Source organism: Trichomycterus rosablanca, chromosome 1, assembly GCF_030014385.1.
Source record: "Trichomycterus rosablanca isolate fTriRos1 chromosome 1, fTriRos1.hap1, whole genome shotgun sequence".
Taxonomy (NCBI): Eukaryota; Metazoa; Chordata; class Actinopteri; order Siluriformes; family Trichomycteridae; genus Trichomycterus; species Trichomycterus rosablanca.
The window spans coordinates 1,448,613-1,470,086 of NC_085988.1; positions in this window are offsets into that span (position 1 = coordinate 1,448,613).

Sequence of the window (21,474 nt, forward strand, 5' to 3'; positions counted from 1 at the left end):
TTAAGTTCCGTTTGACAAAAAAAAAAACCCTTTAAAATGGAGCTAACAGTGAAGATAACCGGTTACAAAAGCAGCGACCGCTGTTATAGGACACGTGTGTGTTCAGTACTCTGTTCACAGTATCGATACAAGTGCAGCGTAAGTTTCTTTTCTCAGTCGTCTCTCCGTGTTTACTGTTATAATGAATGATGCGGTTGTAAATAAACACCAAATACTACAGAACATTCTGTGTGACTCGCTTACATTATAAAGCTCAGGCTTAATTATACTGGTTATTACCACAGAGCGGGAGCCGACTCAGAGTCGTTTACGATTTACCGAGGTGAACCACGAATGTACGTGCTGATAGAATCGGCTCAGATGGGATCGGACTGTATTATCTTTTAAAGTAAATATTTCAATCAGCAGAATCGCATCGCATGTATGATGTGCACAAAGTTAATTACACGCGTTTATTAATGAACGTTAACGTTAGCTTGTCAGAAGCTTTCTCAATGATGTCTGTGCTGTGTTTTTTTTTTTTTTGATGGCAACACAAGCAACTGTTCCACTGCACTATTTTACACTAAAAACTACACTATTCCATAATGCTCCAGATTGTCTAAATAGGTATCGGTATCGGCGAGTACAAAAATACATGTACTCGTACTCGTACTCGTACTCGGTTGGGAAAAAATGGTATTGATGCATCCCTACCCAAAGCTCTACACACTAGGCTACTACTGTCCAAGTTCAGCCAAAGTTTGTACTCCCTTAGTTACTTTTACTCTGTGTTATGAGTTAAAACAGGAACTCCAGGTGTTAAACATTTCACTATTTTGAAAGAGTTGATTTAACTCTTAAGAGTGTGGAGCTATATAAACCCTGAAAAAGTGTTAAAATCAACTCTGTGGGAGTTAATTCAACACTGGACTTTTTGCTGTGTAGGTGTGAAGGTACCATTGATGTGGAGGGGTATACTGGGGGTTTGTATAATGACCAGAACCGGCCAATCACATAACAGTAGAACTGGTGATCAGTTCCATATGCAAATCCCAATAACCATTAATTACAACGGTCACGTGTGTTATTTATCTATGATTGAGGGAACTGTTTCATCTTATTTTTAGGAAGCTCATCACAGGCTACAACACAGCAACTTCCTCTAACTTTACTTCTAAAATTAGATCAACAGAAGTGTATAAAATCAGCCTCATATTTCCAGACCTGATTAGTAACCGGTGTCACCTGCAGTAGTTGTCAGGGCACAGGTTAAACACATACGTGTACACATTTGCATTCTCTCGTTTGCTTACTTGGGTACTGAGTTCCATCCAGACAGAGAGCTACACACTTTGTATTGTAATATTTAAAATTTAAAAGAAGTTTTTAATGAAGGAGCCACTAAAAGCTTTGTTATCAATCAGACCAGAAAATACAGTATTAGGTAGAGATCAGAGAACCACGTTTTCTTGTTGTACTTGTGTCGGTGCGACTTTTCATTCTCCCTTTAATTCAAGGGGTTTAGCACATTCAGTGGTATAGCTCGATATTGTACTCGTCAGGTAAATGTCTTGTGAGGCATTTCATGGTAGAGTCATAAAGACCTGCACTCTTCCATGGCTAATACATTTTATCTTGGTTTGCAGCGCTGATTTTAAGCTGAGGGGAGGTTAATTACATCTAATGACATCAGAACCCAAGAACTAAACTCGTCAGGCCATCCAACCATTTTACTAAGCCAATTTTTGTCAGTTCTTGTCTTTTTGTCCAATAATATTTTGTAGCTTGAGCTCCTAAATGTTCCCTGAATTTTTTTGCCATTATAATCTTGAAGCTTATACACCAGATGATCTTTAGGTTCACATATTCATCTGTAAAGTTTTGCTTGTGGCCTGTTTGTACCCAGAACAAAAACTTTCATCTGTTAGGGCCAGACTTGTAGAAAGAACTTGTAAAGGTTTCCATAGTGCAGACAGATGACTGTATTTATACACCCCAGAGGGTGGAGTCTTGAGAAAAAGGTGTGGTTTCTGGTAACCGCCTCTTGCTGCGTTTCCAGTTGTTCAAAATTAAGTCAACTAAAAAGTGCATAAATCCCAGCATGCTGCAGCCTATCACATTTAACTTATTTTGCTTCGATTGTAAATGTGTGAGTGTGAACGCTAATCAAACCAGGACTAAAATGTTCAAATGAATCAGTTTCTTGTTCAGTCTGGACCAAAGGTACCAAAACTGCAGGAATAAACAGCTAAAATAAAGTTCTAATCTGTGAGTCCCTTACCTGTGAGGAACAGAAGAAGGAACGTCCTCCACTCCATCACTGATGTGTTACTGATGAAGAGAGAAGATCCTGTTTTAATCTACAATCTCTCCACTAGCACAATAGTCCCTCTGTAAAGAACCTGCTCATAGATCTGCAGAGTTACAACACACCGACATGAATCTGTCAGAAAGTGTCATGAACTATTAGGACGGGATGTTAAACGCTTATATGGACAGAAAGCACTTAGAGCTGAAAGTAAACAGTATAAAACACAGTAATGATGCTTTACTTTAGAGCTTTAGTGTTTAATGCTGGATTATCTGCTGTGTTTACTACACGTCTCATAGGTAAATGTAAAAAGGTTTAGGACAGGAGTGTGATTATCCCTGTGTTACATTATCCTTCCTATAAAAACACACACACTAATTATTTATTTTTACCTTCACTGTACCGCTGCATTAGGTAAAAGTTCTTATTAATAATAATACAAATCATTTAGGAAGTCACAAAGTCTATAAAGTTTTACAAATATAAATATAATCTGTGGTTATTTTGCTCCTAATAAAGTTCTATTATAAAAGATCCAGCCTGCTCCATCCTGTTCTAGTGTGTTTGGAATGTGTAGGTTTGTAAAGCTGTTTGATCAGCCGTCCTGTTATTATTTATTTTATATTTTATATAATAATTGTGCTCCATTTTAAACAAGAATATTTATCAGTAATTATTGATCAACCAAATAAATCTAAGTGATTAATAATAATAAAAGTTACCTGTGATAAAAGGACGACAGTATAAACAACCACGTCTTTTCCCTTCAAAGCTTCTTCAAGTGGAAGACATTTAGTCCATGTAAGCACACATGTAGACATCTAGCGTATGCAAAACCCACCACGTTTTCTAACAAAGAGACGCGAGTGACTCGTCAGAGCCGATTTTCATTTACATTTGTTTAACTTTTGCTCCCAAAACAGGGAGTCGGGGGCAGAAAGAAACACTGGTAAAAGAGCTGTAGCTAATAGCAGGTCCTGGAATTCTAATGTTCTTGCTGAGATGATGTTCCAGATCTGCCTTGAATTACTATCTGCTGGAACCTGTGAAATGATACGACCTGCAAATCATCTAAGTTGCTGCATGTCAGTTACACTGTTATTTTTAGACGACCTGTAATAAACCTGAACATACACAAAACTCACTTACTTTTTATCCTAAAGAACATAAAAAAAGTTGGGACAGTATGGAAAATCACAGTTTCCAGTGTGTGATGGTCCATCCTAGATGCCTCCGAGCCCAGAGAAGTCGACGTCGCTTCTGGTTAACATAAGGCTTCGCTGAAAAAGGAAATTCCTCCCGATTCCTTAAATGGTTTAATGATAATTCTGCACTGTAGAGGGAGAACATGCAAATCCCTTCCAGTCTTTCTTTGAGGTTCATTGTTTTTAAACATTTGAATCATTTTCTCACACATTTGTGGACAAACTGGATCCTCTGATCATCTTTACTCATCAGAGACTCTCAGCCTTTCCTGGTGCTGCTTTTGTACCAAACCATGATCACAATCACCTGTTCACATCACCTGTTTAACATCACATCATTATTTAGTGTTTACCTCATTACTAGGCCTAAATTGCCCTCGTCCCAACTCTTTTTGGAATGTGTTGCAGGCCTGAAACGCAGGAATGAATGTTTATTAATAAATGAAATGAAGTTGAGCAAATAAAAGATGAAATATCTCAGCTTCATCCTGTCCGACATCAAATAAAAGTCAAAGTCAATGTAAGAAACTCTGTGTTTTTATTTTATTATTTATTAGAAGATGATGAGATGAGGTTTACCTCCATCATTCGATGTAAAGAACAGATCTGCTTTACACAAGGCTGTTAGAACATCTGAAATGATCTGACCTTTCACACTACTGTAAAACACAGCGTGAAACAAAACAAAGTGCATGTGAGGCATCACCTATGACTTAAAACTATTACAGAAGCCCCTCGTTTACTTAGAGAGGTTCTTGAAGCACATTAAAAGACACCAAACAGGAGGTTCTGGGCCTAGTCTCCATTATCCTAAGTGACTAGAGGATAGCCTAGCCAATAACAGGACTGGACGTCCATTTGGAACTGGTCAGAGGACTGAAAAGCCTGGTGGAGGCAGAGTGACGGTCACTTGGAACCAACCATTGTGCAATAGAGAAATAGAGACTCCTGTACCAGGGAGCAATGATATTGGGGACGGGGACAGCAGTAAACACACTTAGTTCCAGTCCCCAAGACACCAGTGCAGCCTGTTCTGTTCAGTGACTGGTAAGGCTGGGACTTGTGGATAATTTGCCTGACCCCAAAAACGATAAAAAATAATTACATGTGTCGTCCTTCTCATAGCCTGGAATCGTAATTTATGAAGATTTCTAAAGTCCATTACAGAAGGGTAATTTATCCACCCACTTACATGTTATATCTGTCAGCAGAGACAACATGAGTCTCGCTGCCTCTCAGTCTCTCAGATATTTAGGGTCTAATTTGCACTGCAGAAGAAAGCTGGTGGACGGTGAATCGATCATACGGTTCCTGTTAGCTGAACAAGCAAGTCTGAGGAAATTCAGTTGAGTCAAGTGGATGCCTCAATGAGGCTCGAACCGGTGGAGTATGTGGTTGTGAGGATTGCATCTCGTCCCTCGTTCCACCTGAACGACCCAAATTCATTCCCTATCCGTGTTGGCTCGCTGCATCCTCAGAAGGTCGAGTATTCCAGATGTGGTGCTGACAGACGATACAAACAGACAATACTGGACCCAGAACCCACCCCAACGTCTATGATGTCTCCTACAGCGCACTAAAATCAGAGCATGGCAAAGGTGGGCCGATATTCCTGATAGGAACAGAGAGAATTGAGTCTTTTGTCTATAAAGGTCATAGTTCACCAGTTTTTCAGTAGCAAGTTGAATATTAAGGAGGGTTTGGCGAGCATTACCTTGTAGCGTTTGCATTTTCAAACTGCCGTCCAGGTTGGTGGTTCTTTTTCTGTTACACACACATAATAAGGGTTAAAATGGAATGTTAATTAGCCAACACAACCACTAACTGGCTCAGATGATCGATCTTCTTCGGGTTGCAGGCCTCATCTAAATCACACCAACCTGTTAAACACGTTAAAGCCGTAGATTTAAAATCTCATGCAAATCATCATCACAATATCACACGACCAGGTGAAACTGATTCATTAGGTGATTCACATTTACATTTGCTTAACTTTTACAGCAGGACCAGGTCGTTTATAGGTGATGGTACATAAAGGAAGTGTGGCCAGCTCTGCTAGGCTCATGATTGGCTGTGGGTCTGTGGGGGGACAACGTCTGAAATAAAGTTCCTTGTCGCTGGTGCAAGTGCGACCCCTGATGTCCAGTGGAGGCGACCACGGACTGATCCTGGATGCCAGAGCGCGTCTCTCCGTAATACTGCACTCTGTGAGACCCCGTCCACGTCAGGTAAAATAAAGGTAGCTGGGTGAGTGTCGGGAGGGTCTGTTACCCTCTTAGATTCTTAGATGCCTCAAAACTGTCCTACTGAGGCGCATCATTCTGTTGGGACAACATGGAAAAAGCTAATAATAATAAAAACACAGAGTTTCTTACATCGACTTTGACTTTTATTTGATGTCGGACAGGATGAAGCTGAGATATTTCATCTTTTATCTGCTCAGCTTCATTTCATTTATTAATAAACATCCATTCCTGCATTTCAGGCCTGCAACACATTCCAAAAAAAGTTGGGACGGGGGTAATTTAGTGCTAGTAATGAGGTGAAAACACTAAATAATGATGTGATTGTAAACAGGTGATTGTGATCATGGTTCGGTACAAAAGCAGCATCCAGGAAAGGCTGAGAGTCTCTAATGAGTAAAGATGATCAGAGGATCCAGTTTGTCCACAAATGTGTGAGAAAATGATTCAAATGTTTAAAAACAATGAACCTCAAAGAAAGATTGGAAGGGATTTGCATGTTCTCCCTCTACAGTGCAGAATATCATTAAACCATTCAAGGAATTTCAGTGTGTAACGGCTTTAGCTTTAGGTTTACAGTACACCCCCCCTACTGAACATCATCAACCAAATACTGCTGACATGTAGGACCTGATTTATTATTTAGAACAGAGTTAAACTTCATACAAATCTACAAAATAAACGTTTATTATTAATAATTCTATTATACAGACGAGTTCGAGTGGAATAAATGAGTAAATATTTGATGTAGAGAAGATGAAGCGAGTACAGATGAGCTGTTTGTAATCAGACGGTTGTTGCTGATATTCAGCTGCATTAGCGCCACCTGCTGGACTGCAGTGGATAAAGCAGAGTGGCTGGATGTGGTTACACTGTCTCCATCTAGCGGTCAGATACTGAATCATTCATTCACTTATTTATTTAATTTCTGCTTCTTGAAGCCCTGTAATGGACTTGCACCCTGATCAGGTTATTTCTGCTCCCAGTGTTTCCTGGTGAAACCCAAACTCGTCCATCCACTTACAGGAAAACAGACTGTTTGTCCACCGCCTTCACCCCCTCTCCTCCTCACCTTTACCAACTGTACATCTAGTGATAGAGGAAGGAAGAGCTAAAAAGACCTAATCGGCACTACGGATACTGCACAATGTGGTCATGTGTCTGATGTGTGGAGCAATAACAGTCCATAACTACATACACCGTGTCTCCAAGTTCAGAGAGGTACCAGTGGTCGGATGGTGGCAATCCACTGCACTTTTAGATTAGCATAATCTTATGATACTGCAGGAGCTACAAGCTACCAGTCATACCCCCCCCCCCCCCCCCCACCTTAAGTAAGGTGCAGTTGAAGTCTATGAGGACGTATCGTATCTTTAATAGTATAAAAGTTATAGAAACTAAAATACCAGGTAGAAACCACACCGCCTGCAGAAGCTATGAACATTACACAGATATAAACAGGAAGGATTATAATGATCTAATATTATTATGAGAACATAAATAGACAGTAAAGATGAATGTAAGATACAATCGTTCACTTTCTGTAAACGTTTCAATTAATTTACTTTAGGTTCTTGAACACGTGTCCATCTGGTTTCTCTCTCCATTTCACAGAAACGTCTTTCTCCAGACCGTGATTCTTCAGTTTCTCCTTGATCTGTGAGATGGAATATAAAGTTGATCAGTAAATCATGTAGAATATGAATTCATATCACTACCAGCAGCTGGTGAAGATTACAGAACAGCCTGAGGATCAGAACTAGATGGAGACTCAGATTTACTCTGAATAATAAAGTACTTACAGCCATCAGCCATAACATTAAAACCGCCTCCTTGTTTCTACACTCACTGTCCATTTTATCAGCTCCACTTACCATATAGAATCACTTTGTAGTTCTACAATTACTGACTGTAGTCCATCTGTTTCTCTGCATGCTTGGTTAGCTCCTTTCACCCTGTTCTTCAATGGTCAGGACCCCCACAGTACCCCCACAGAGCAGGTATTATTTAGGTGGTGGATGATTCTCAGCACTGCAGTGACACTGACATGGTGGTGGTGTGTTAGTGTGTGTTGTGCTGGTATGAGTGGATGAGACACAGCAGCGCTGCTGGAGGTTTTAAACACCTCACTGTTACTGCTGGACTGAGAATCGTCCACCAACCAAAAATATCCAGTCGACAGCGCCCCGTGAGCAGCGTCCTGTGACCACTGATGAAGGTCTAGAAGATGACCGACTCAAACAGCAGCAATAGATGAGCGATCGTCTCTGACTTTACATCTACAAGGTGGACCAGCTAGGTAGGAGTGTCTAATAGAGTGGACAGTGAGTGGACACGGTGTTTAAAACCTCCAGCAGCGCTGCTGTGTCTGATCCACTCATACCAGCACAACACACACTAACACACCACCACCATGTCAGTATTATACAGTGGGGCCAAAAAGTATTTAGTCAGCCACTGATTGTGCAGGTTCTCCTACTTAGAAAGATGAGAGAGGTCTGTAATTTTCATCATAGCTACACTTCAACTATGAGAGACAGAATGAGAAAATAAATCCAGGAAATCACATTGTAGGATTTTTAAAGAATTTATTTGTAAATTATGGTGGAAAATAAGTATTTGGTCACCCACAAACAAGCAAGATTTCTGGCTCTCACAGACCTGTAACTTCTTCTTTAAGAAGCTCTTCTGTCCTCCACTCGTTACCTGTATTAATGGCACCTGTTTGACCTCGTTATCTGTATAAAAGACACCTGTCCACAGCCTCAAACAGTCTCCAAACTCAACCATGGCCGAGACCAAAGAGCTGTCGAGGGACACCAGGAAGAAAATTGTAGACCTGCACCAGGCTGGGAAGAGTGAATCTACAATAGGCAAGCAGGTTGGTGTGAATAAATCAACTGTGGGAGCAATTGTAAGAAAATGGAAGACATACAAGACCATTGACCATCATCTCCCTTGGGGTCAAGATCTCATCCTGTGGGGTCAAAATGATCATGAGAACGGTGAGCAAAAATCCCAGAACTACACGGAGGGACCTGATGAATGACCTGCAGAGAGCTGGGACCAAAGTAACAAAGGCTACCATCAGTAACACACTACGCCGAGAGGGACTCAAATCCTGCAGTGCCAGGCGTGTCCCCCTGCTTAAGCCAGTACATGTCCAGGCCCGTCTGAAGTTTGCCAGAGAGCATATGGATGATCCAGAAGAGGATTGGGAGAATATCATGTGGTCAGATGAAACCGAAATGGAACTTTTTGGTAAAAACTCAACTCGTCGTGTTTGGAGGAAGAAGAAGAAGAACCCAAGAACACCATACCTACTGTGAAGCATGGGGGTGGAAACATCATGCTTTGGGGCTGTTTTTCTGCAAAGAAGACAGGACGACTGATCCGTGTTAAGGGAAGAATGAACGGGGCCATGCATCATGAGATTTTAAGCCAAAACCTCCTTCTATCAGTGAGAGCATTGAAGATGGAACGTGGCTGGGTCTTCCAGCATGACGATGATCCCAAACACAGCGCTCGGGCAACGAAGGAGTGGCTCCTTAAAAAGCATTTCAATGTCCAGGAGTGGCCTAGCCAGTCTCCAGACCTCAACCCCAGAGAAAATTTGTGGAGTCCGTGTTGCCCAGCGACAGCCCCAAAACATCACTGCTCTAGAGGAGATCTGCATGGAGGAATGGACCAAAATACCAGCTACAGTGTGTGCAGACCTGGTGAAGACTTACAGGAAACGTTTCACCTCTGTCATTGCCAACAAAGGTTATGTTACAAAGTATTGAGTTGAACTTTTGTTATTGACCAAATACTTATTTTCCACCATAATTTACAAATAAATTCTTTAAAAATCCTACAATGTGATTTCCTGGATTTTTTTTCTCATTTTGTCTCTCATAGTTGAAGTGTAGCTATGATGAAAATTACAGACCTCTCTCATCTTTCTAAGTAGGAGAACCTGCACAATCAGTGGCTGACTAAATACTTTTTGGCCCCACTGTACATAAAAACAAAAATTAAACTAACAGAATAAAAACTTAGTATAAAAACTTTTTTTTTAAATATAAACTTAAACTATAAAAACTTTTATATACAATGAGTAAAAATAGAAATAAAAATAAACTCAGGTAGTAAAAAAAGCACAAAGCAGCAGTCGTTTAAGGTGCAGAAAAATGGTGCAGTGTTTAAGAATATAGCAGCATTTTAAGTTATTTTAACATTTTACATTTTCAGCATTTAGCAGACGCTTTTATCCAAAAAGACTTACACTATGAGCAATTGAGGGTTAAGGGCCTTGCTCAGTGGCAACTTGGTGGTGGCGGGGCTTGAACCGGCTACCTTCTGTTTACTAGTCCAGTACCTTAACCACTGAGCTGTCATTTTAAGTAATTTTTAAAGTTGTTTAAGTTGTTTTAAGGTGCAAATATGCATAGCAGCAGTCATGGGATATATACATACTGTACATATATATGTTAATGAGGTGGGTTGTGTATGTGCTAGTCCATAGTAAGTGGAGCTGGCAAGGAGGTGGTTTTAATGTTATGGCTGATCTGTGTATATTACAGTAGAATCCTGTGTAGAAGAAGACCCACCTTCTCTAAGATTGCTGCCATTACTGCGGGATCATTCACATCCTGGTCCGACTGAACCTTCATCCTGATGAGACGTTGTTGTCCTGTGGGTGGTGCTAACAGAAAAATTAAATCACCATCATGTCTTACGTTGTAAAATCATCATAAAATGCCAAAAAAGAAACTCACAATCGTAACAGAAGAAAGGTACAACGTTGTTACACGTCCAATCAGCAATTAGTTTTTTAGGATTTAGACACGCACAACTTTCAATTCCTCCATTAGGTTGTCCAGGTAACCACCAGTTAACGCTGGACGCGGTGTTGTCCACCCACTTCCAGGAATCTCTGAACAGGCCGATCCAGAAAGTATTGCCGCTCATTCCAAACACGGTGGAATATTCAGCGTCGTCTCTTGTGCTGGCCAGGTCAGTGTGATGCTGCCTGCAGTAGGTCTGAGCGTCGTACCAGCTCAAAGTGTTCGAGTACAGAATGTACCTCGCAGCACCCGTGTTCCTGTCTGTAAGAGTAAAGGTTATGGTTTCACGTCTTTACTTTTAGAAGTGAGAAGTAGTTCTAGCAAATACAGCATTGCATGACCACAAATAAACCTTGTACAAGAGGTCAGATGGGGCCACCCGTCCACTGTGGGTTTGGTTCTGGGCTACAGTCCCAGCTGGTCTTCTAGGTGAGCTTCCGTCTCCTGCTGCTCCCCTTTGACCTGTTTCCAATGCTGGACAATTACCATGAATGGTCACCGGACACAGCTGGCTATATGGCTCTCCAAACCCATTACTGACCCTGGCTGGTCCTCTAGACCCGTCCCCTCCTCTGATGTTATGCTAGTCCTTCAAACCCCTGAGCAGTGCATTATTGGTTTCCCAGATCCCAGAACTTCCTCAATAGTTTATTAACTCTGTATTTGTTTTTATTCAGCTACTGTATGCTACTGTTCTCTGAAGTAAATGGACCCTGATGATTTCCACTCACAGCTACATTGTTTTGGTCTCGTTGAAACACACAGTTGATAAATCGTTACTCACCATCGAAGCAGACAAAAGGTAAAACTGCTACACAATCCAGATCCCACCATCCATGCTGAGTCATTGCGGCACACTCCTCATGGCCACCCACGTTGTTTGGCTCTCCGTAAGCAGAAGCCCAGTGTGAAATACCAGTAACTGGTTGGGTTCCAAGAGACCACTGCCAAGAGTTTAAATTAACAGACAGTCCAATCCAAGCATCAGACGTGAGCTGTTGCGCCTGTCCTTCAGCCAGAATTTGGGCAAAGTCCTCATCGTTTCTACTGGTAGCCATGTCGGTGTAATAGGTTCGGCAGTAAGTCAGAGCGTCAGACCAGGTTCTCCCCGGCCGGATTAGATAGAATCTGCGAGGGACGGACTGTGAAAGGACTCCTGTGGAAGAGATTTTAATAAGAACGTTACATAAAACCTCTACTAGTGATACATACAGCTGAAGTTAAAGCTTTATATACACTTATAATGGACATACAGGGTTTATGGCTTAAAGGTTTCAGGTGTTTCAGTCACGCCTATCGCTGTATAACACGAATTAACTGTAATGGAGAGAGCTGAGCCATCACTTCAGCTATCCAAAATGCTTGTTTTCTATTCAGCAATGATGCAGAGTTCTCTGGGCATGAGCAGATCTCAGATGGACCAAAAGACAGAATGCACAGATGAGTCCATCCAAGCTGTAGCCTCTCCATAGCAAGGAAACGGCACTTCTTAAAATAAGATAAGATAAGTCCCACAGTGGGGAAATTCACATCTACTAATAACTAATAATAATAATAATAATAATAATAATAATAATAACTAATGACCTTCTAGTGGCGGCTGACTTCGGTCTGCTAACCATTCTTACTCTTCTAGATCTGAAGGCGACCTTCGATACTATCTCGCACTAAATCTTGCTGGACCGCCTTAAATCAGTTTGACTCACTGATACTGTTTTTCGCTCAACTCAAAACGTTTTCAGTCTCACTTATCTGACGTTGTTTGTGGTGTCCCGCAGGGCTCTGTTCTAGGACCTCTCTTATTCATAATTTACCTTCTACCTGTCGGTCAAATATTTAGGAAACATAAAATCCAATTCCACTGTTATGCTGATGACACCCAACTATACTTATGCACTAAACCTACTGCTTTCCTCCCACCTTCTACCCTATCTGACTGCTTAAGCGAAGCTAAAAACTGGTTCTCTAAAAACTTCCTGAAGCTTAATACAGATAAAATTCAAATTCTCTTTGAAGGAACTAAGACCACTCTCGCCAAAACCCAATCGTTTACTTTGAACTTTGAAAACTCAGTCGTTTCGCCTTTCTCCCAGGTTAAAAGCCTAGGTGTTGTTCTTGACAGTCATCTTTCTTTCAAAGCACACATCAATAACATTACACAATCTGCCTACTTCCACTTAAGAAATATCACCCGGCTACGCCCGTTCCTCAGTCAAACAAGTACTGCCATTCTCGTCCATGCGCTGGTAACATCTCGAGTTGACTACTGTAATTCAATCCTATTCGACTTACCTCATAAATCATTACAAAAACTCCAACTAGTCCAAAACTCCGCTGCACGGATTATCTCTGGCTCACCCTCAACTAAACACATCACTCCAGTTCTCAGACAGCTTCACTGGCTCCCCGTAAATGATCACATACACTTTGAGATCGTATTATTCACATTCAAAGCTCTACATGGTCCAGCACCCTCTTACATCTCCGATTTACTCCGAGTCTACAATCCCACCCGCACTCTTGGGTCTATTCCTTCCATCCGCCTGTCGACTATGGGTGCGAGGGGTTTTAGCCACTCCGCCCCTTCTCTCTGGAACACCCTCCCAATCCATATCCATACTATCCATTGTTTCTCTACATTTAGATCCCAACTTAAAACTCACCTCTTCAAGCTAGCCTACTACTAATCTCTCAAACTTGATTGGTACTACGACCCCCAATATTTGTTTAACAGTGATTACATTTGACTGTTTAGAGATTGTATTGATTTTATTGTATTTATCTTATTGATTTCTATTTCATTTTAATGGTTGGTTGATGCCTGCTACTTTCTTGCTTTTGTAAGGAGTCCTTGAGTGTTTTGAAAGGCGCCATGAATAAAATAGATCATTATTATTATTATTATTTACTGGACTAGTAGTCAGAAAGTCGCTGGTATAAGCCCCAGCACTGCCAGTTTGCTGCTGTTGGGCGCTTGAGCAAGGCCCTTAACCCTCAATTGCTCAGACTGTATACTGTCACAGTGTTGTTAGTTGCTTTGGATAAAAGCGTCTGCTAAACGTTGGTGCAGAAGTTCCCATAACACAGGTGACTTGTATAGGTGTGAAGGTACCATTGATGTGGAGGGGTATACTGGGGGTTTGTATAATGACCAAAACCGGCCAATCACATAACAGTAGAACCGGTGATCAGTTCCATATGCAAATCACAATAACCATTAATTACAATGGTCACGTGTGTTATTTATCTATGATTGAGGAAACTGTTTCATCTTATTTTCAGGAAGCTCATTACAGGCTACAACACAGCAACTTCCTCTAACTTTACTTCTAAAATTAGATCTAAAGAAGCAAATAAAACCAAGTTTACAGTTCTAGGAATTGTTTGTCCAAATCTAAACTCCAGCCTCATATTTCCAGACCTGATTAACTCCAGGTGTTACCTGCAGTGGTTGTTAGGGCACAGGTTAAACACATACATGTACACATTTGCATTCTCTCGTTTGCTTACTTCATCACCAGGGGCCGATCCTTCAGGTGTTCTCCAGAAGTGAGAATAAAGAGAAATACACAGACTACATTTCCTGACTCTGTATTGTAATGTTTAAAAATGTAAAACTAAAAGCATCGTTATCAATCAGACTCAAAACTATAGTAGAGATCAGCTTGCTAGAGTCACAAAAACCCGCACTCTTCCATGGTTGGTGGCTAATAGATTTTCTTCCCTAACCAGTAGAAATTAGCTCGGGCAATACCCTACCGTCACCCCGCTACGCGGCTTGACGTTCCTGGCCTTCCCTAACAAAGAAGCAAGCACGATGTAGCGTGAATGTAAGCTGATGGTGCGACGGTGAGCCTCGCTCGCTCGTCTGTTTAAATGCTGACGGGGGCGGGAGTTCTCCATCACCGCTAATAATCTTCAGCTGTTCCCTATTCCGTCTGATTCGCTCTAAGCTGACTGAGAGTTGGAGTTCCAGCAGTCCGGGGTCGTCTGCCGCGACGGCACACTTTGTCCCCCACCATAGTCTTGAAGCTTAAATACCGGACAAACTTTAGGTATGGTTCAAAAACTGAAAAGTATTTATCTGTAATGTTTTGCTCGTAGCCTGTTCATACCCAGAACAAATATTTATATCTATTATACGACCAAAACTACAGGAATAAACACCTAAAACTAAACTACAGTTTTAAACTTGAACAGCGGTCAAGCAAATCCGTTTCTTTAATCCAGTCAAACAAAAACAAGTGTGAAACGAAGGAAATGTACTAGTGTCCAGCAAACCTACTTCACACCTCAGAACAGCAGTAAATTCATTAAAACATTTTTTATTCCAATAAAGTTCTAATCTGTGAGTCTCTTACCTGTGAGGAACAGAAGAAGGAACGTCCTCCACTCCATCACTGATGTGTTACTGATGAAGAGAGAAGATCCTATTTTAATCTACAATCTCTTCACTAACACAATAATCCCTCTGTAAAGAACCTGCTAATAGATCTGCAGAGTTACAACACACCAACATGAATCTGTCAGAACGTGTCATGAACTATTAGGACGGGATGTTAAACACTTATATGGACAGAAAGCACTTAGAGCTGAAAGTAAACAGTATAAAACACAGTAATGATGCTTTACTTTAGAGCTTTAGTGTTTAATGCTGGATTATCTGCTGTGTTTACTACACGTCTCATAGGTAAATGTAAAAAGGTTTAGGACAGGAGTGTGATTATCCCTGTGTTACATTATCCTTCCTATTAAAAACACACAATAATTATTTAAAAGGTGAACAAACACACACTGATCCACTGTAGTGCTGCATTACATCAAAATTCTTATTAACTATAATAAAAATCATTAAGGAAGTGACAAAGTCTATAAAGTTTTACAAATATAAATGTAATCTGTTGTTATTTTGCTCCTAATAAAGTTCTATTATGACCCAGCCTGCTCAGTCCTGTTCTAGTGTGTTTGGAATTTGTAGGTTTGTAAAGCCGTTCGATCAGCCGTCCTGTTATTATTATTATTATTATTATTATTATTATTATTATTATTGTTATTATTATTATTATTATTATTATTATTATTATTATTATTTTTATATAATTATTGTGCTCCATTTTTAAACTAGAATATTTATCAGTAATTATTGATCCATCAAATAAATCTAAGTCACAAATTCATTAAATTATTAATAAAAGTTACCTGTGATATGATGAAGGCAGTATAAAGAACACGTCTTTTCCCTTCAGCGCTTCTTCTAGTGTACGAGAGATGCAAAACGAACACATTTTCTAACAAAGAGACGCGAGTGATTCGTCAGAGCTGATTTCCATTAAAATTTGTTTAACTTTTGTTCTTAGATCAGCAGTCGGTAGCAAAAAACACTCGTAAAAGTCCAGTAGCTAATAAAAGTCCTAATCAACAAAAACGTACACAAAACATGCAAATCCCTTCCAATCTTTCTTTGAGGTTCATTGTTTTTAAACATTTCAATCATTTTCTCACACATTTGTGGACAAACTGGATCCTCTGATCATCTTTACTCATCAGAGACTCTCAGCCTTTCCTGGTGCTGCTTTTGTACCAAACCATGATCACAATCACCTGTTTAACATCACATCATTATTTAGTGTTTTCACCTCATTACTGCCCTAAATTGCCCCCGTCCCAACTTTATTTGGAATGTGTTGCAGGTCTGAAATGTAGGAATGGATGTTTATTAATAAATGAAATGAAGTTGAGCAGATAAAAGATTAAATATCTCAGCTTCATCCTGTCTGACATCAAATAAAAGTCAAAGTCGATGTAAGAAACTGTGTTTTTATTTTATTTACATTTTCCATGCTGTCCCAACTTTTTCTGATTTGGGGTTGTACATCACAAAGGGAGAAATGTCGTAAGTTACTAATGAAAGATTGCTGCAGTATGAAGGCTGTAAAAGACGCCTCAGTTTTCTTCAGGGCTTCTTCTAATGTCAGAGAAATGCAAAACATCCACCTGCTCTCTCACACTCCAGGATTCGTCAGCGCCGAATTCAGTTTGCTTACGTTTTACAGCCAGAGCAGGAACGTTGGTAGAATATATTACGTAAAGTGTAAGGTTACAAACACGGCTAAAGCACGTCTACATCATGCCAAGGCAAATTTAGTTGTGTAGCTTTCTCAAAGCAGCTTTACAGATTCCAGGTCCAAAAACCTCTAACCAGCAGCCGAGGGAAACGGAGGTGAGGACAAAGAAGAAGAAACCTTCAGAGAAACCAGATTCAACAGGAAGCTTCATCCTCTTTTTTTCTAATGGAAGTTCAGGGATTAAAATGAGATGATGAGAAGAAGTTTACCTCCATCATTCGATGTAAAGAACAACACGTGAGGCGTCAGCTATGAATTAAAACTATGAAACTATGACAGAAGCCCCTCGCTTACTTAGATTGTGGTTCTTGTAGCACATTAAAAGACACCAAAGAGGAGGTTCTGGGCCTAGTCTCCATTATCCTAAGTGACTGGATGATAGCCCAGCCAATTACAGGACTGGAGGTCCGTCTGGAACTGGTGAGAGGACTGAAAAGCCTGGTGGAGGCAGGTAGAGAAATATAGATTCTGTACCAGGGAGCAATGGTAGTGAGGACAGGGACAGCAGTAAACACAGGGGTTCCAGTCCTCAAGGCACCAATGCAGCCACTGCATCCTCAGAAGGTCGAGTATTCCAGATGTGGAATGGAATGCTAACTGGCCATCACAGATGCAACCACTAACTGGCTCAGATGATCAATCTTCTCCTTCAGGGTGCAGGCCTCATCTAAATCACCCAAATCATCATCACGTCACACGAGCAGGTGAAACTGATTCATTAGGTGATTTACATTTACATTTGCTTAACTTTTACAGCAGGACCAGGTCGTTTATAGATGATGGTACATAAAGGAAGTGTGGCCAGCTCTGCTAGGCTCATGATTGGCTGTGGGTCTGTGGGGGGACAACAGTCAATCACAGTGCATTTATTTATTAATTATGAAAGTGCTCCAACATGTAGACAAATGCTAACAGGGTCCATGAAGACTAAGCAATTAGTTAGACTTCAGCTAGTCTCAGTCTAAGTTTGCAGTAACTAAGATAAGTACACACCAACTGCTCAATTCACAGGACAAGCTCATGGCCAGGTGTCCAATTACTTTTGGCCATCACCTTGACCAACCAGACTATCATGTATCGTTTTGGACCGCTGGATTTCCTCCATTCCTTCCTCGATCTTGCCAGTCTTCTCCATGTTGGTCCCATCCGTATTCTTATCTCGTCTTTCCATCGGAGTGTCCGGCCCATCTGAGCTTGCCCTACTCTGCGATAACGTCCATCACTCGACTTCTAGCTCCGATCTTCTCATTCCGGATGTGATCTTGCAGCGATACTCCCAGCATACATCTCTCCATGGCCTTCTGTGCCGTCACCAGGCGCCGTTCTTCTCTCTTCATCGTTGCCCGAGTCTAGCTTGCGTATAGCATCACAGGCAAGACTGTGCTGGCGAAGAGGGCGGCGTGGGTAGCCGCATCCAACTTTCCCTTCAGCACATCCTTGATCGAGTTGAACGCTCTCCATCCTGCTCTTATTCTGCACGAGATCTCCTGTCCCAGGTAGACGTATTCCTCCACCTCCTCTATTTCTTCACCCCCTACTCTTATCTGTCCCGGCGCTACGTCCTCAGATCGCATGAACTTGGTTTTTATGTGGTTGATCTTCAGGTCGGTGCTTTCTGCGATGACGACAGCGTCATCTGCAAACCGGTCGATGTCTCTGATGACCATTTTGAGACAGGCCTTGAATAGCTTCGGAGAGATAGTGTCTCCTTGCTTGACGCCTTTCTCAACCGGGACTCGTACGGGTGACGATAGCAGCGCCACGTCGGTGGTACGGTGAGATGTATCACTTTTGGCCATATGGAATGTAAATGGCATTAATAAGACCTTAAATGTATTCATGTTTGTAGAAGAAACACTGAGAGCAGCACTGGGTTCATGTGAGAGAGGGTTCGGCACTGAGTTCATGTGAGAGAGGGTTCAGCACTGAGCTCATGCGAGAGAGGGTTCAGCACTGAGTTCATGTGAGAGAGGGTTCAGCACTGGGTGCTTTACATTCTTCTCTCTCATTTTGTATGCAGAACAAACTAAACATCTCACGTGGTCGGTCGTTACACAACACACACACAGAGTTAGCGATCTCTTAACATAGACAGAGTTTTACGTCATCCTACGCTCTCCTGAGAAGAAGCCAGTTTCAATTCTTAGATGCCTGATCTACTGAGGTGCCTTATTCTGATCATATTCTGTTTTTATTATGTAAAAAAGAGGAAAAGTGTCAGTATAAGAGTTGTAATATGTAATGTTATAATACAACTTGTTTTGGAGCAATTTGATGAATACTTTAAATGCTATTGAAGTTATTAATATGCTGAATACTTCAAATGCTAATGAAGTTATGAATAAAAATATGTTTTTATTATGTAATAAAGGGTAAAAGTGTCAGTATAAGAATTGTAGTATGTAATGTGGGTTACAGTTGATAAAATACAATTTGTTTTGGAGCAATTTGATGACCAGATGTTGTTCTTGCTCACCAATATTATTAAGAATGTATCACCACTCTCACTTGTGCCATATTGCTTAAACATTCTAATGTGAGGAACTATAAACTTACCTGTTATGGCTCTGATTGTGATTCAGCAGCTGGTTTGACTGGTCAGATTAAATCCTTCACTTGGGAGGAGCACTTTTCTTTTCTTACAGTCTCTTGGTACAACTCTCTTGGCTGCAATATGGTATTAAACTATATGAATGTTTTTTTAATAGTAGCAGCAACTGAAAAAAGATCTTTAAAAAGAAAAGAAAAACTTTTATGGCCACAACATTGATTGAGCCTAAGCAGGAGTTAAAGTTTTTATGGTGCAGAAAATATTTATTGCTGAAAAACATGACTTACCTTCACCTGAACTAATGCACTGCCTCAGATGTTCTCTCTCTTTAACTTCTTTATTTTATGCTGCAGTACATCTATTTTGCAAAGTAGCTCAGGTGAACACACCCACCAAAATGTGATAACAGTCGGGGCTTTAAGCATACAGAGGTGGATGAATGAATAGATATTGTCAGCACCAGAACTGAAAAAGTTAGTTGTTCCACAATATATTTTTACACAAATATATTTTCAACACAATATATTTTAATAAAAAAGTCAACTAGCACTTACTTTAATTGATTTAGGATATGGGCTACAAGTTCTGTGAATCTGGTTGTGGAGCAGTGTACTAAATGTCAAACTTGTTGCCACTATTATAAACCTGAATATGGGCGACCCGTTTTTTGTGCTGATGTGAATGAAGGCAAATACACTGAGACTCTTTCTACTTCAGCAGCCCTCCTTCACATGTGGCCATTTTCCTGGAATAAAAAAACCTGTTTTTAATTTCATATTTTAAATCTGTAGTTAACAGAGTGCTACAATAACTAAACACGATGGCACTGATGCAGGGTTTTACCTGGGTTGTTGGTGGACTTAGGTGGTTTAAAGCACACATATAACCTATTATTTGAAAGAAAATGTTGGACCTCCAGTATTTTAAGTGTAACATGCAGGTTAACGTCCACATTTAATTCATGTGTACAGATGTGTGTATAGATATGTCATCAAAGCTGAATTGTCTCGTAAGAGATGTTAAAAGCATTTACAAACTTCTCTATGTTCAATTCTAAGTAATATTATTTGTAAACCTAAAATCATTAAAAGTCATAAGTTTATTATAGTGCAGTTCAGCACAATAACAGAACTATAAATGTAGCAGTTGCACCAGTATTAACTAGCATTACTAAGTATTTAAAATGCACAGTGAGAAGGCTAATATTAACGTTTAGCTAACGTCCCAAGTTACTCATTTGAAAACATTTCATGCTGATACCTGGGTTGTTTTCGACTTTCTACAATGAGCACTTATTTTTAATAACATTTCAGAGATAATATAGTTTTTCATGTTTATTATTATTATAAACTGTTTAAGTTTAGCAGGGCGCCACTTGATGAACGTCTTGTTTTCATTTCTCACTGTAAGTTGACGACAACAGTTTAGTCGTCGGTGAGATCTTGTCAGATTCTTGTGTCCTTCAATAAACTCTGACTCAGTAACACATGTGGCAGGAATTTCATCTTTACAGAAGTACACAAGCATGTAGTTTGACAGACTCGTGTTTCAGAGTAAAATAACTGAAAATAACAGTTAAAATAACTGAAAATAACAGTTAAAATAACTGAAAATAACAGTTAAAATAACTGAAAATAACAGTTAAAATAACTGAAAAAAGTTACGGTCACATGTAACTAATGTTAACACGTGCTGACGCTAGAGACTATTGTTGTTTACGAGTCATTTTTTTGCGAGTGGAGTCCGAGTCACTTAAAACGAGTCCGAGTCGAGTCTGAAGTCACTGTGTGTGTGACTTACGTGCGACTCGGACTCGAGTCCTCATCTCTGGTTTAGGGAACATTTAAACATCGCTCGGTAGAGGTAAGTGTCGCTGGACTGGCTAATCAAACGATCTCCAAACACGAGGTTCACTTGTAAGAAATCAAAGCTATAGGGTGGTGAACCAAAGTTACTTTTGCATCGTTAGAGATATTATAGACTTATGCAACGTATATTCATCTTAAATAGCTCTTGTAAACTTTCAACCCTGCCATAACAACCGGGGTCAGATGCTGTATAATGTATATTCCACAACCGGAATGATTGAAAATAGGAGGAAAGTCGTGGTTTTATTGTTCAGCAAACATGCAGCATTACAAACACTGCCAGTGTGGACAAATAAATCATACAGACTACAAACAAACGTGGGTTATATAGGATAAGATACATGTCACATGACTGGTTTT